We start from the raw sequence: 11,717 nt of genomic DNA, 5'->3' as shown, positions 1-11,717 counted from the left end.
CTTCCCGGCTGGCTGGGATGGGGCAGAGACAAGGGGCAGAGCTGGGTTGGTGCAAGGAGGAAGAGGGTGATGAAGGAGCAAGTGGCAGGGGGCTGAGCTGCATTTCTGCTCCCCCTGAGCTGGAGAGTGCAAGCAAATCTGGGAGAGTGGTGGGCGCCCTGGGAACAGGTCCGGCTCAGCCCCTGGGCTTTTTCCAGCCATGGCCCACGGATGGTCCTCTCTTGGTCCTCTCCTTGGTGCTCTCCTAGGGTCCTCTTGCCGGCTTGACTGATGCCTGGCTGTCCCCAGCTCCCACACTCATGGCATTGGCCCCTCTTGGCTTCCCCAGCCAGCGTTGCTCATGGTGCCTGCCCTTTCCTCGGTGCTGGTCCCAGATCACTGAGCGGTGTGGGCTGCTTGAGGTCCCTGGTTGGAGTCCCTGGGCACTGTCTAAATGACACCACCCCCCAACCCCCTGCCATGGGCTCTGCTGGGGACAGTGATGCATTTCTCTTGCTGACTCAGTCCACTGTCCGTCCCTTGTGTCACAGAGGAACAATGCAGAAGGAATCACCTTGCCCTGGAAGAAACCCAACCCATGTGCCTGGCCATTTCCAAGTGTGGGGAACAGCCCTGGCAAGGACAAGACATGGCTGCCCACGTGTCTGTCCCAACCAGAGCTGGACCCGTCTGTCCGTCCCTTTGCCCAGGCAAGAACTTGGGTCCCAGGAGGAGATCTGGCTGAAGGCCTTCAGGGGACTTTGCTGGCTGTGTCCTGCCAGGGCTGACAGCTTCTTCCAGGGGAAGGTCCCTCACCATCACCCAGTGATGCACGCCGGGGTTCAAAGCTCCTCCATCCCACACCCACACCAGCTGCAGGCACACTGGGGGGGACTGCTGCCGTCCCCCGGGTAGGAAGGGATCCCTCCCGGCACTGGCACCGCTGCCTGGTCACCCCAGCTGGCAGGCCAGACTCGGGGACCACAGGGACGGCTGGCGCCTGCGCTCAGGAAGGCAGTGAGCTCACAGGTTTAATTTTCTCAAGGCTTCGTTCGGCTCTGACATGTGATCCTCGTTACAGGAAGGACGCGGCAAACACGTCGTCCCCCGGGGCTGCCTGGCTCGACCTTGTGGGAAGAGGTAAGAGCACATGATGGCTTTTCCTCCCCGCCGGTGTTGCTTTCCACAGCAATTTAATACCTCCCTGATAACGCAGGCCAAGATTCAGGCACCGTTAAAAAAAAATAAAGAAGCATCTGCTGACAAAAGTACACGTCCTCAGTTGAAGCCCCTCGGTGTGGGTGTGCACGGCTGGCCCCACGCCGCAGCTGACTGGTGCTGCCCATCGCTAGCACCAGGCCAGTTCTTGTCCCCTGGCAGGGAGCGTGTTCCCCCAGCCAGGGACGTGACACCCTCCCGGAGAGGCGAGCGGGAACATGGGGGCTCCCAGCGCAGGGGCTGTCACCCCTGGGCTCTGTGCCCAGTGGAGGGGGAACGGCCACTGGGCCCATCTAGGACAAGGTGGGAGCTGTCGGAGCTCTAGCCCACCCCAGGGCAAAGCTGCCGTTGATCCCCCCCAGCATCCCAGCCGTCCCCGTGCGATCCCACCCAGCTGTCCCCCCAGGGCACATACACGGGGTCTTTCCCCAACCCTGCGGCAGCTGCAGGGGAAGGGCTGGGATGCTCCTGTTGGCTTTGCACAGCACTGAGAACAGCCACTGACTTTGTCGGTGGACCAGCACAGGCAGCAGGGATGGGGCTCACCTTTGGATGAAGCAGGACTGGGGATGGGCTCGTCTGCCCAGGCACGGCCCTCCAGGCTTGGGTCTCCAGGCTGGTCTGGCTGTGCATGTCTCTCCAGGTCCAGGTCTCTGTGACTCCATGGGCTCAGTGCCCCAGGCTCTGCTTGCTGAGCTCGGTTCTCCAAACTGGATTTCCCAGGCTCCTTTCCTTGGGCTCAGTTCCCTGTGCTGACCTCTGTGAGCTCTCCAGGCTCAGTTCCTTGGGCCTGGCATGCTGGACATGGCTCTCCAAGCTTGGGTCCAAGGGTATGGCTCTCCAGGCTCGGGTGTCCAGTCATGGCTTGCTGGCGGTGGTTCTCCAGGCACGGCTTGCTGGAGGTGGCTCTCCAGGCTTGGTTCTCCAGGTACCACTTGCTGGAGGTGTCTCCCCAGGCTTGGTGTCTCTGTGGTGGTTCCCCAGCAGGCTTTCGGGGCTGGACTCCCTGGCCAGCCCGGTGCCAGCAGAGGGCCTCCCTTACCCAACAGAGCACCGCGCCGCCACGAAATTATAAAACACATTATCTATTTGGCAAAAGTTTATGCAAGGACCAGGAAATGGGCTGGAGTTCATTCTCCTCCAGAAGACCGGAGACAACGTGTCGTCCCCCCCCTGCTTCTTTTTTTAATGCCAGCACTCGAGATGCATTAAAGCCACGGGAGTGTTCATCATTAAAATGGCAATTGCGAAGCGAGGCAATAAATTTAACATCATAAAAGGCACTGGGAGGGTCCCGCTCATCTGTTGCTCTTCAAAGAAAAGTGTTAGTTGCTTCTGAAAAAAAAAAATTGGGAAGAAACAGGTGAGACGGAAAGGGGTGGCAGCCCTCCCTGGCTGCTGGGAAGCTGCAGGGGAGCCGGTGGTGGGGCTTTGGCCGGGGAGACGTGACCTTTCGGGCTGCCCACCTTGGGCTGGGGGCTGCTGGGGAAGGGAGCATTCGGGCTGTGACTTTTTGCAGGTGATGGAGAAGCGCGGCTGTACTGCCCGGCAGCTCTCCCCACCGGGGTTTTCCTCTCTGGGTCTGTGTGTCGCGCGGGGGATGAGCGGAGGAGACAGGCTGTGTTGTGAACATCTCCCCTTCTGCTGGGTGGGGTGGCTCTGTCCTCCGCCCCAGCCAGCCGGCAGCAAGAGGGGATGTGAAAACCGAGCAGGCAGGGTGAAAATAAGGCAGGGACCCTTGCTCTTCCCTTAACTGCTGCGGCGCCTGTGGGTCCCCCCGGCTGGCGGGAGCTGCCCTGGGCTGGGACCACCCGGCTCCCACCGCCAGCACCCGCCGCGCCGGCCCTTGCCGATAGTCATCTCCAAACGCCAGGCTCCGGCAGCCGGCGTCTGCCAGCAGAATTAGCCATCGTATTGGAACCGTTTGCTAAATAATTCAGGAGATTTCTTTTTTTTTTTTTTTTGCGAGAAAGCTGTTTTCTTTTCTTTTTTTTCCTTAAGGTCGTAGTATTTTCCAAGCTGGGTTTCAAGCAGGGGGGGAATGGACACGCTCAGGCAATACTGCCATGTGTTTACAGCTCAGCTCCCGGCGTTATTTAGGGATTGTAAAACCACAGCAGCTCGCTCGCTCCCCCTCTCTCGCCGCAGCCAATTTTTTTCCTCCATGCGGCTCTCATTGCAGCGGCAAAGGTCAACCCTGCTCCTTTGAAAGCAGCACACCCCCCCCCTCCGTTATCAGATTTAGGAATCCTAGGGGGAGGCTGAAGCTGAAATGCAGGCAAAGCCAGCTGGCCGTGGCCCGGCGAGCAGGGGGTGCTGGGTGCTGGCCAGGGGGGGACAGTCTGGCTGGAGGGTGGGAAGGAAGGATGGAGGTGGCTGCTGGGGGAGGCGGAGGGTGGTGGGATGAGCCCCCGCACCCGGGCAGCACGGGGGGCAGCAGGGCTGGGAGGGCCGACAGCAGCGAGCGCGTGAATAATGGGGGCAAAGATAATATAGCTGATTAGAGGAGGCTATTGCGAGGAGACACTGAGCCGGTCTCGAGGGGGGGGTGGTTGGGCTGCGGGGATAAAAATCTCAGCCGGGGGGAAGTAAGCGTGGCTCCGGGTTGGGGTGTGGGGTGGGTGGGTGAGCCCCACAGCAGAGGGCTGGGGGTTGTGGCAGAGGGGGGAGCTCTACAGAAGAGGGTTGGGGGTCACAGTGGTGGGATGAGCCTCATGGAAGAGGTTTGGGGTGGGGGGTCACAGTGATGGGATGAGCACCATGGCAGAGGGATGGGGGTCACGGTGGGGGGATAGGGCCCATGGCAGGGGGCTGGGAGCGAGCGGACCCCCGGGGTGCCCTGCTCTGGGTGCGGGGTGGGAGCTCTGCCTGCGGCTGGGCAGCTGAGGGGCACAGCCAGCCCTCTGCCCCCCTGAGCTGGGCAGCCCAGGGGCACCTCAGCGAGGCTGGGCATGGGGACGGCTCCCCATGGGGGCACGGCCATGGGTGGGGTGATCAGGGGACGGCAGAGCAGTGGCTCTGGCGGGTCCCTGGGGAGAGGGAACGAAGCAGGAGGGAGCAGAGGGAGGGATGAGGGCAGGACCCAGGCATGGGGCAGGAGGTCCTGGTAGTGCTTCGGGCAGCCAGCAGCCCTGGTGCCAGTCGCTCCCCGGAGCCATTCCCAGCTGGCCTTGCCCTAGCCCAGGCACCGCTCACGCCTTCAAACTTTGCCAGCGGATGGTTTTTAATTAAAACCAGAAGACGTTGCTCTGCGCCCCGGCCCTTTAGGGATGACCACTGCTCACATCCTCCGCCTTTGGTCTTCCTGGCTGCACAGCTTGATGTGGGGAGATGAAAGTCTCCCCCTGCCAAAAAAGCACCAGAAAAAAGGCGGTCGTAAAATCACGCCGCCGAGACGTGCCCAGCCGAGGGTCCAGTGAGGTGCTGGCTACCGTGAGCCGTGGCCAGAGCTGAGCGGCAGCCTGGGGAGCGGGGCCGTCGCCTTCAGCCCTTCTAAAAATAACAGCTCAGAGCGCGGCGAGCGCCGGGCGCCTAACTGGAACCAGCTTTCCAAACTCCCAGCTGGAAGCGGCTTTCGAAGCCTACACCAGCCTTTCTGGGAAAGAGCAATTAAAAATAGCGAAGGACTGAAAGCGCCGTCCCTGCTGCCCATCCTGCCCCTGCCTGGGGAGGACACGGGGAGCCGGGTTTGGAGGGCAGGTGTTTCCCCTTGCTCGGCTTGGAAAGACCAGTGGGGCCTGGAGCACTGGAGACTGGGCTGGAGGAGTGTCATGGGGGGGATTCAGCCTCCCTGATCCCAGGAGACTAGGGGCAGAGGGGCCAGGGTACCCCCAGGGAGAGCTGCTGGGGCTATTTCAGCGTTTTCCCCAGCCAGTTGTCAGCATGCTTGAGCTGGAGCTGGCATGCAGCTGGGGCCGCATCCAGGCTGGAGCCCAGAAGGGCAAAGCCCAGGCTGTCCCCGGGGGGGGGTTGGACAGAGCAACATCCTGCAGCCCCCCTTCAGCCGGCTGGGGTGGGAGGACCGCTCTGGGGCCAGGCGAGGGGCTCTGAGCAACCCCCATGGGCTCCAGCCCATCCTCTTTGGGGCTCAGCCCCACCACTCCTGCTGGTGCCCACGGCTGGGATGGGTGCTGGAGATGGCCCCATGCAGGTCTAGCCGGTGGCACCTGCCCGATGCCCTGTGCCAAGCTCGTCACCTCTTTGGTCGACCCTCCGTCGCACTGGCGTGGACCCTGCAAGCCCAAGCGCTGCTGCCCATTTGTCCCCCCTCCCGCTGCACCCCCAGCTCCACGCTCGCTCGCCTTTTCCACCACCAGCCTCGCAGCTCAGTCCCTCCCTGGCTGGGGCTGGCTTGGCCCCTTGGCTGGGCACCCTCCCAGGGGTGCAGGGCTGCTCCGGGCACCCGTGCTGTCACGCTTTCCCCAAGCTGTGGGTCGCCTGCCACAGTCTGCCTGTGTTTCCTTCCACCTCCCTAATGAGAGCAAACGGGGCCAGGGCAGAGCCCCCGAAACTCCTCCAGCAGCGGCTCCCCTGGCGTTCGTTTCCTCTCCGCTGCATTTGTCTCGTTACGTCCTAATTCCCTAACGAAGGGCCATGAGAGAGGAAGTCTTGCGGAAGCCCGTCCTGGCAGCAGTCTTCCTGCTACCAACCCGCGCATCGGCTCCAGCAGAACATGATTTCCTCGGGATCGGACAAGACCTAGTTTGTGTATTTGGACTGGCATAAACCACACAGCTCTCCTTCCCCTCTTGATTGAACAGGGCCCCACTCATTCTTCTTCCCATTTTGCACTTATCAAAGTCGCAAACAAGGATGTCCCACGGCCTCCTTTAAAATACTGGCAAAATGCTCATTTTTTCCCACACCATCAGCATGCAGCGGATTTCGAGGTGCCTCTGGGCATCCCACGCGCTCCCTGTGTGCCGGCAGCTGCCACCTGAGTGGCTGCTGCTGGTACCTGTGTCCAGAGGAAGTCTTCCTGGTGCCTGTGGGGATGATGGTGTTTTGGCATCATCCTGGGATAGCAACTGTCCTGTCCCAGCGGGGTTTCTGAGCACAAATGTGAATATCCACCATCACCAGTTCTCCTTAGCAATGCGTTAATGCCCCGATCACCTCTTCTTTATTGCTGCTAGGGAGAAACCCTCGCTCTTTCCTTTTTTCCATGGTCCAGGTTGCTCGGGCATCCCTTGGCTTCCCTCACCTCCTTCTTCTAGCTCCTGCAGACTCCTTTTCCTCCCTCATCGCCTGATAACGGCCTTCAGATCCCTGAGAAATGGGGTGATGGTCCATGCGTGGAGCCGTGCGAGCCCCTCGGGGCTGGGGCAGGGGGACGGAGGAGGGACAGATGAACTGACAGCACCGAGGTTGTGCAGTTGGCGAGGAGCAGATCTGCCACTGCTTGACGTGGTGCTCAGCCTGGCTGCCTGCTAGCCATCCCTGCCAGCTTGATCAATGGATGTGCTGCCACTTCTCAGTAATAAAATCCTTCCTCCACATACATATATGCACAATCAGGGGCTTTTATTGGGTTTTTTGTTTTCTTTTAGAGCCAGCCATGTCCACTCAGCGACACCGGAGACACCGAGCAGACAGAGCAGCGTAGGCAGGTCTTCTCTGCTGCTGCTGCAGGACTGTGGTGTCCCGGTAGAGATGGATGCACACGTGAGTGGGTGCAATTGGGTTGCGTGTGAGTAACGAGTTTAACAGTCTAGAAGCCTCCTTCGGGGACGTGGAGGAAAAAGCAAGGCCTTGCAAAGTGGCAAGCACCGGGGTGTCTACCGGCTGGGAGGCAACCCCATGATGGTCCTGGCTTGCTGCTTGGCTGGCTGGGGCAGCCCAGCAGAGCTCAGGAGAACATGGGGATCTGCCCCTGCACCCTTTCCTGAGGAATTTTTGCTCCTGCAAAGAGCCAAGGGAAAGCCCAGGGCAGGGGGGCTCAGCTGACCCAGAGAGGATGCCCCGGGGGGATGCCTGATGCCCCGGGGGGGGGGGATGCCCACAGCAGTGATGGTCCTGCATGGTTCACAGGTGGCTCACTGGGAAGAGGGGCAACTCAGGGGGGCTTCACCAAAAAGGGAGATGAGGCTTCTCCCGCCTCTCCTGTGCTCGCTGCCTTCCCGAGCATGGCTCGGCCCCGCCAGGTGAAGCCAGGAAGGCGTCAGGCAGCCGCACAGGCTGTGCAGGCAGGAGCACAGCAGGGGCGGTGGGAGTAGCATGGTGGGGGGCCCAGCTGGTGCGTGGGCCCACAGAGTCTGCACAGAGAAAGGAGAAACAGGAAAACGGCTTCTTTAAATCCCTGGGCTCTGGGCGCCGTGGGAAGGCAGGAGTGGGGCAAGGCAGGGAGGGCAGAGCCCGAGGGGAGCTTCTGGCCCAGGAGGGGATGGAAAGGCAGCATCCAGGCAGGGAGCTGGGCAGGAGGAAGGCAGAGCCCTCGGGGCTGGTCCAAGCTCCGGTGACTGAGCTCCACCGGTGACCACAGGCATTGCCAATGCAGCCGACGGGCTAGGAGCAGGACTCTCCCAGTAGCCCACAAACCCCACTGAAGCTTGGTCCCCAGGAGCCACCAACACATAGACTAAGCCCCTGCATCCCTCCACAGCCCAGGGTGGGGTCCTGGGGGGCGAGGTGCAGGCAGGAGCCCTTTCTTCTGGAGCCACCATCCTGCCCTGCCCAGGGAGGTGCTGGAACCTGCCCAAGGGAACAGGCTCCCACTCCAGCATTTTCAGACTTTCTGGGCTCTGATCCTGGCTCTCAACGGACCTTCTGGCTTGTGGGGGGCAGAGCTCCACCTCTGCAGGGCTGCAGCGAGAGATCTCTTCCAGATCATCGGGTACGTGCTGGGATGATATGTGTATGTCCCACAGAGGTGGGCATGTTGCTGATCTCAATCTGTTCTATACACCCACATACATCCACCTGTCCATTCTTCCCCTCCTGTTCAGCACCAGCTGTTTCCCTGACTGAAAGTGATGGCCAATGACAGACTCCTCCATTGGCCCATGAGTGCTGATACCCATTCCCAAGGGGATGGGAGCACCTCTGAGGAAGCACAGCCTGCTTGCTGGTAACCAAAAAAATCTCAGCTCTGCCCAAGGAGCATCTCTCTGGCTGCTTTGGAAGCAAAGCCAGAAGCCCAGGGAAGCCTGGGTGCTCCTCACCATGGGATGGTGGTCAACAGCTGGAGCTGGCCCTGCAGCGGTCCAGGGGCTTGCATTTTGCATTAAGACATCCAGCACTGAGAAGACATCCGGCATGCTTGGGACATGGACATGGAGAGTCCCTCTACAGGATGACCGCTTGGTAATACCTTTGTCTTCAGAGTTGCCAGCTCGGCTCCTTGAGTGTGTCACCACATCTGCCTTGCTTCAAGGGGTTCTCTTTCCTTCCACCACAAGAATCAGGAGCCTGCCACCTCCCATCAGTGGGGCCACCTGTGTGGCTTTCTGCCCATGGAGGAGCCGGTCCCCCAGGGCAGCTACCCCCAAGAGCCGCTGAAATGCCATGAGCGGGGTCATGACATGGGCAACCACTTCTCAGGACGGCAACTCCTGGGGGCAGCAGCCAATGGAGGGTGGACTGAGACAGAATCATGAGCTGGGCTTGACCAAAAGGGATCGTTTCAATGAGGTGCAGGGAAAAATGAGCTGGGGCGGGAATCCTCCAACCACAGGAGACAGCGGGAGAGGGCTGCAGAGAAATGGCAAGGGAGGAGGTGGCACCCTGAGAGGAGGAGCCCGTGTTGGTGGGAGGTTAGAGGGGGGGAAGGTGCCACAAGGTGTGTTTAATTCCCTGGATGGCTTCAGCAAAGGACATCCTAGCAGCACGGTGCAGTTTCTCCCAGCTGTGCTTGTCTGCAATACAGCCATCCCTGCTTCCCCAAAATACTTGGGAGGGCTGGAGTAGGCCAACTCCACCACCCTCATCGATGCTGCAGGGAGCCTATTTTAAGCCTTGCTAACGTAGGAGGATTAAATTTGGCTGGCTGAGACACGTCCTGCTCCCAGCTGTCCCCCAGCCTCCCCTGAGGTTGGCAGCTCTGCTGCAGGCACAGCTCATGATGCAGGAGGCTGCCCTGGACCTCCAGGGTCGGCTGCCCTGCACAAAGGGAACCCAAAACTGGGGCATATTCTCAGCCGCAGAGGCACCCAGCTCGGGTTGACGGCAAAAACTCTTCCAGGCGTTGGCGTCAACAACTTGACCTGCGGGAACCTGGTGGGAAGCACCATGGGATGAACCCCAGTGATACTGATGGGTTTGAAGTCAGTTGAGGTCTCCAGCCCCATGGTCCCCTCTACAGTGCCCTTACTGGGGGGAGCTGAGTAATGGAGGAGTCCATGCCTTACCCCTCCATCCCGGCGAGGGCAGAAAGCCAGCCCTGGGGCTGCCTGGCCCTGCCCTGCCTGCCGAGGGTGCAGGTGCCCGGGGACCCCTGCCAACTCAGTGATCCACCTCCGCAGGCATCGGGCTCCCCGCGGGCTGTGCGGTCCTCTCGCTTGCCCTTGCGCCTCTGGATCCCTGCATATGCTACATGTTCCTGGTCAAGTGTGTTGTTTTATTAATTTATAGAGCGCTTGTTGCTGGAGGCCTTGCAGAAGAGCCTCATGGAAAATTGCATTTTGCCTGCGCAGATTTATCTGCCCGAAGCCTGCAGTGTGTATATTTAAGCGAGCATCACACCCAGCTATCGCTGGCTGCATTACCAAACGCCGTCTGGAGGTTGGGCAGCGAGGGACAAATGTTCGGCCGGAGGAAATGAGGCAAGCGGTGGAGGGGAGAGCGCTGATTTACACCCGGCGGGGCAGACCACCATCTCCTCCTGAGCACTGCACCGGCCTCCGTCGCTGATTCCTGCTGCCACAGGGAACATCACTCGATGGCTCTTCCTCCGTTTGCTCATTTGGAAGACAGGGGGTAATAATACCCATCACCTATTTGCGAGGCTGTTGTGAATTTTCATGAGCTACCATCTGAACGGGGCTTTGAGCAGGAAAACTGCTGTATCAGCTCTAGGCAATGATAAACAATACTCAGCATTTACATATTCAAAGCACTTTGATTAACTCTTGGGGTTTAAGGACTTGAGTCGATTCCCACCCGACCGTAATGGCAGCTGGACGGGGTTAGCGGCGGCACTGGGTGCGAGCTGGGGGGAGAGCTGGGGCTTCACCCTGCCGGGCAGGGCCAGGGGAACCCCCCCGCCAAAGTCCTGCAAAGCCCCTCCTGCCTTAAATCCCTGCCTGATAAAGGAGAAATAAATAAGGCTCATCCCTGCCTGTGGGAAGGGGCAAGATCCCGTGATGTGAAGCGGGGGAACGTGGAGTATCATCGGTTCTGCTGCAACAGCTGTAACCAGGTGTTAAATAGCTGTGAAATTCTAACCTGATTCATGCAGGAGTTGCCAAATAAAGGGATTTTTCTCTTCCTTTTTTAAAAAAAAAAATTAGGGGAAGATGGGCCTATGCCCCCCCTAATGCAAAGCGCTGTAGATACGGTGTGACTTCCTCCCCAGCCTGCCTGCTAATGCCATGGGGGCAAAAAGTGAAGGAGACCCAACCCAGGAATGTGATTTATCATTTTATGCAGCAGATTTTTTTCTTTCTTCCCAAGTGTGTTCAGTCCCTTGATTTCAAATGCCGCCTCCCCCGGCCCCCCGCCCCACCCCATCCAGCAGATGATCAGTCTCCCCCAGGGTGCCTGCTGCAAGAGGATCCTTCAGCATTATTATTAAAATCACTGTAAAACAAGAGCAAAACCTGGTGAAACTTTGGTCCTGCCGTCACCCAGTGACTTCAGATCAGGCAGTGGCCAGGGGCTGCCTGCGCAGGGGAGGAGGTGTCCGTGGGGAACTGCCAGCTCCCAGGCTAAAACCCTTCCTAAGCACTGCTGAGCCACCCTGTCAGCTCCTTCTGCCATTAATTAAAGGCACTCTCGGAAAAAGTAGCTCTCCCTGCTCCAGCGCTGGGGGACAACCGTCATCCTGCACCGCACGATTTCAGGGCATCCCCCCACCCCAAGGCAGACAGGGAGATGCTGCTACGATGTCCGACACTGTCGTTTTACACCGCCGCCGTGTTCGTGGCCTTGCAAATCCGGCACTGGCTGGGAAAGATAAAGGGCAGAGACACAGCCATCCCTCCCGGGCAGTTGCAAGCGGTGAGCTGGGCTGCGCTGGCCGTGGCGCATGTGCACTGTGAGCCAGCCTCTTTGGTTTCCTATATTAAAAAAGGTTTCCCTGCTGCCAGGAAGGAAACTTTGGGCAACGTCCCCTGTGCAGCAGCCTGAAAGCAGCAGCCGGAGCGAAGCCCTCGCCAGCTCTGGGGACGGCAGATGCTCAGAGCTGGCAGGGTTGGGGCGAGCATGGGGGTCTGCATGGGCGCAACTGCTCCGGTCCTTGTCCCAGCGCTGGTGGCTGGTCGTGGAGCTCTTTGTACCTGGCGGTGGAGACACCTGCGAGGAGCTGCGAGGCCCAGGGTTATGGAAGGAGACCGGCGGGAGGGCCGGATCCTGCTGCCGCATCT

The 11,717-nt window shown here is 59.8% G+C and overlaps 2 long non-coding RNA genes across 2 annotated transcripts; both read left to right on the top strand.

Annotated features, from left to right (window-relative positions):
• The first annotated feature begins 775 nt into the window (after nt 1–775).
• Nucleotides 776–11,087, top strand: LOC138682304 (uncharacterized). Its single transcript, XR_011322411.1, has 3 exons — nt 776–1,119; nt 6,747–6,886; nt 9,766–11,087. It is a non-coding gene; the product is annotated as an uncharacterized lncRNA (long non-coding RNA).
• On the top strand, nt 2,117–6,699 carry LOC138682303 (uncharacterized). The gene is made up of 2 exons (XR_011322410.1): nt 2,117–2,560; nt 6,371–6,699. It is a non-coding gene; the product is annotated as an uncharacterized lncRNA (long non-coding RNA).
• Nucleotides 11,088–11,717: the final 630 nt, after the last annotated feature.

The sequence above is a fragment of the Haliaeetus albicilla genome, chromosome 27 (genome assembly GCF_947461875.1).
Source record: "Haliaeetus albicilla chromosome 27, bHalAlb1.1, whole genome shotgun sequence".
Taxonomy (NCBI): Eukaryota; Metazoa; Chordata; class Aves; order Accipitriformes; family Accipitridae; genus Haliaeetus; species Haliaeetus albicilla.
Note: the sequence above shows the minus strand (reverse complement) of the source record. Positions and strands in the feature narration are given on the sequence as shown.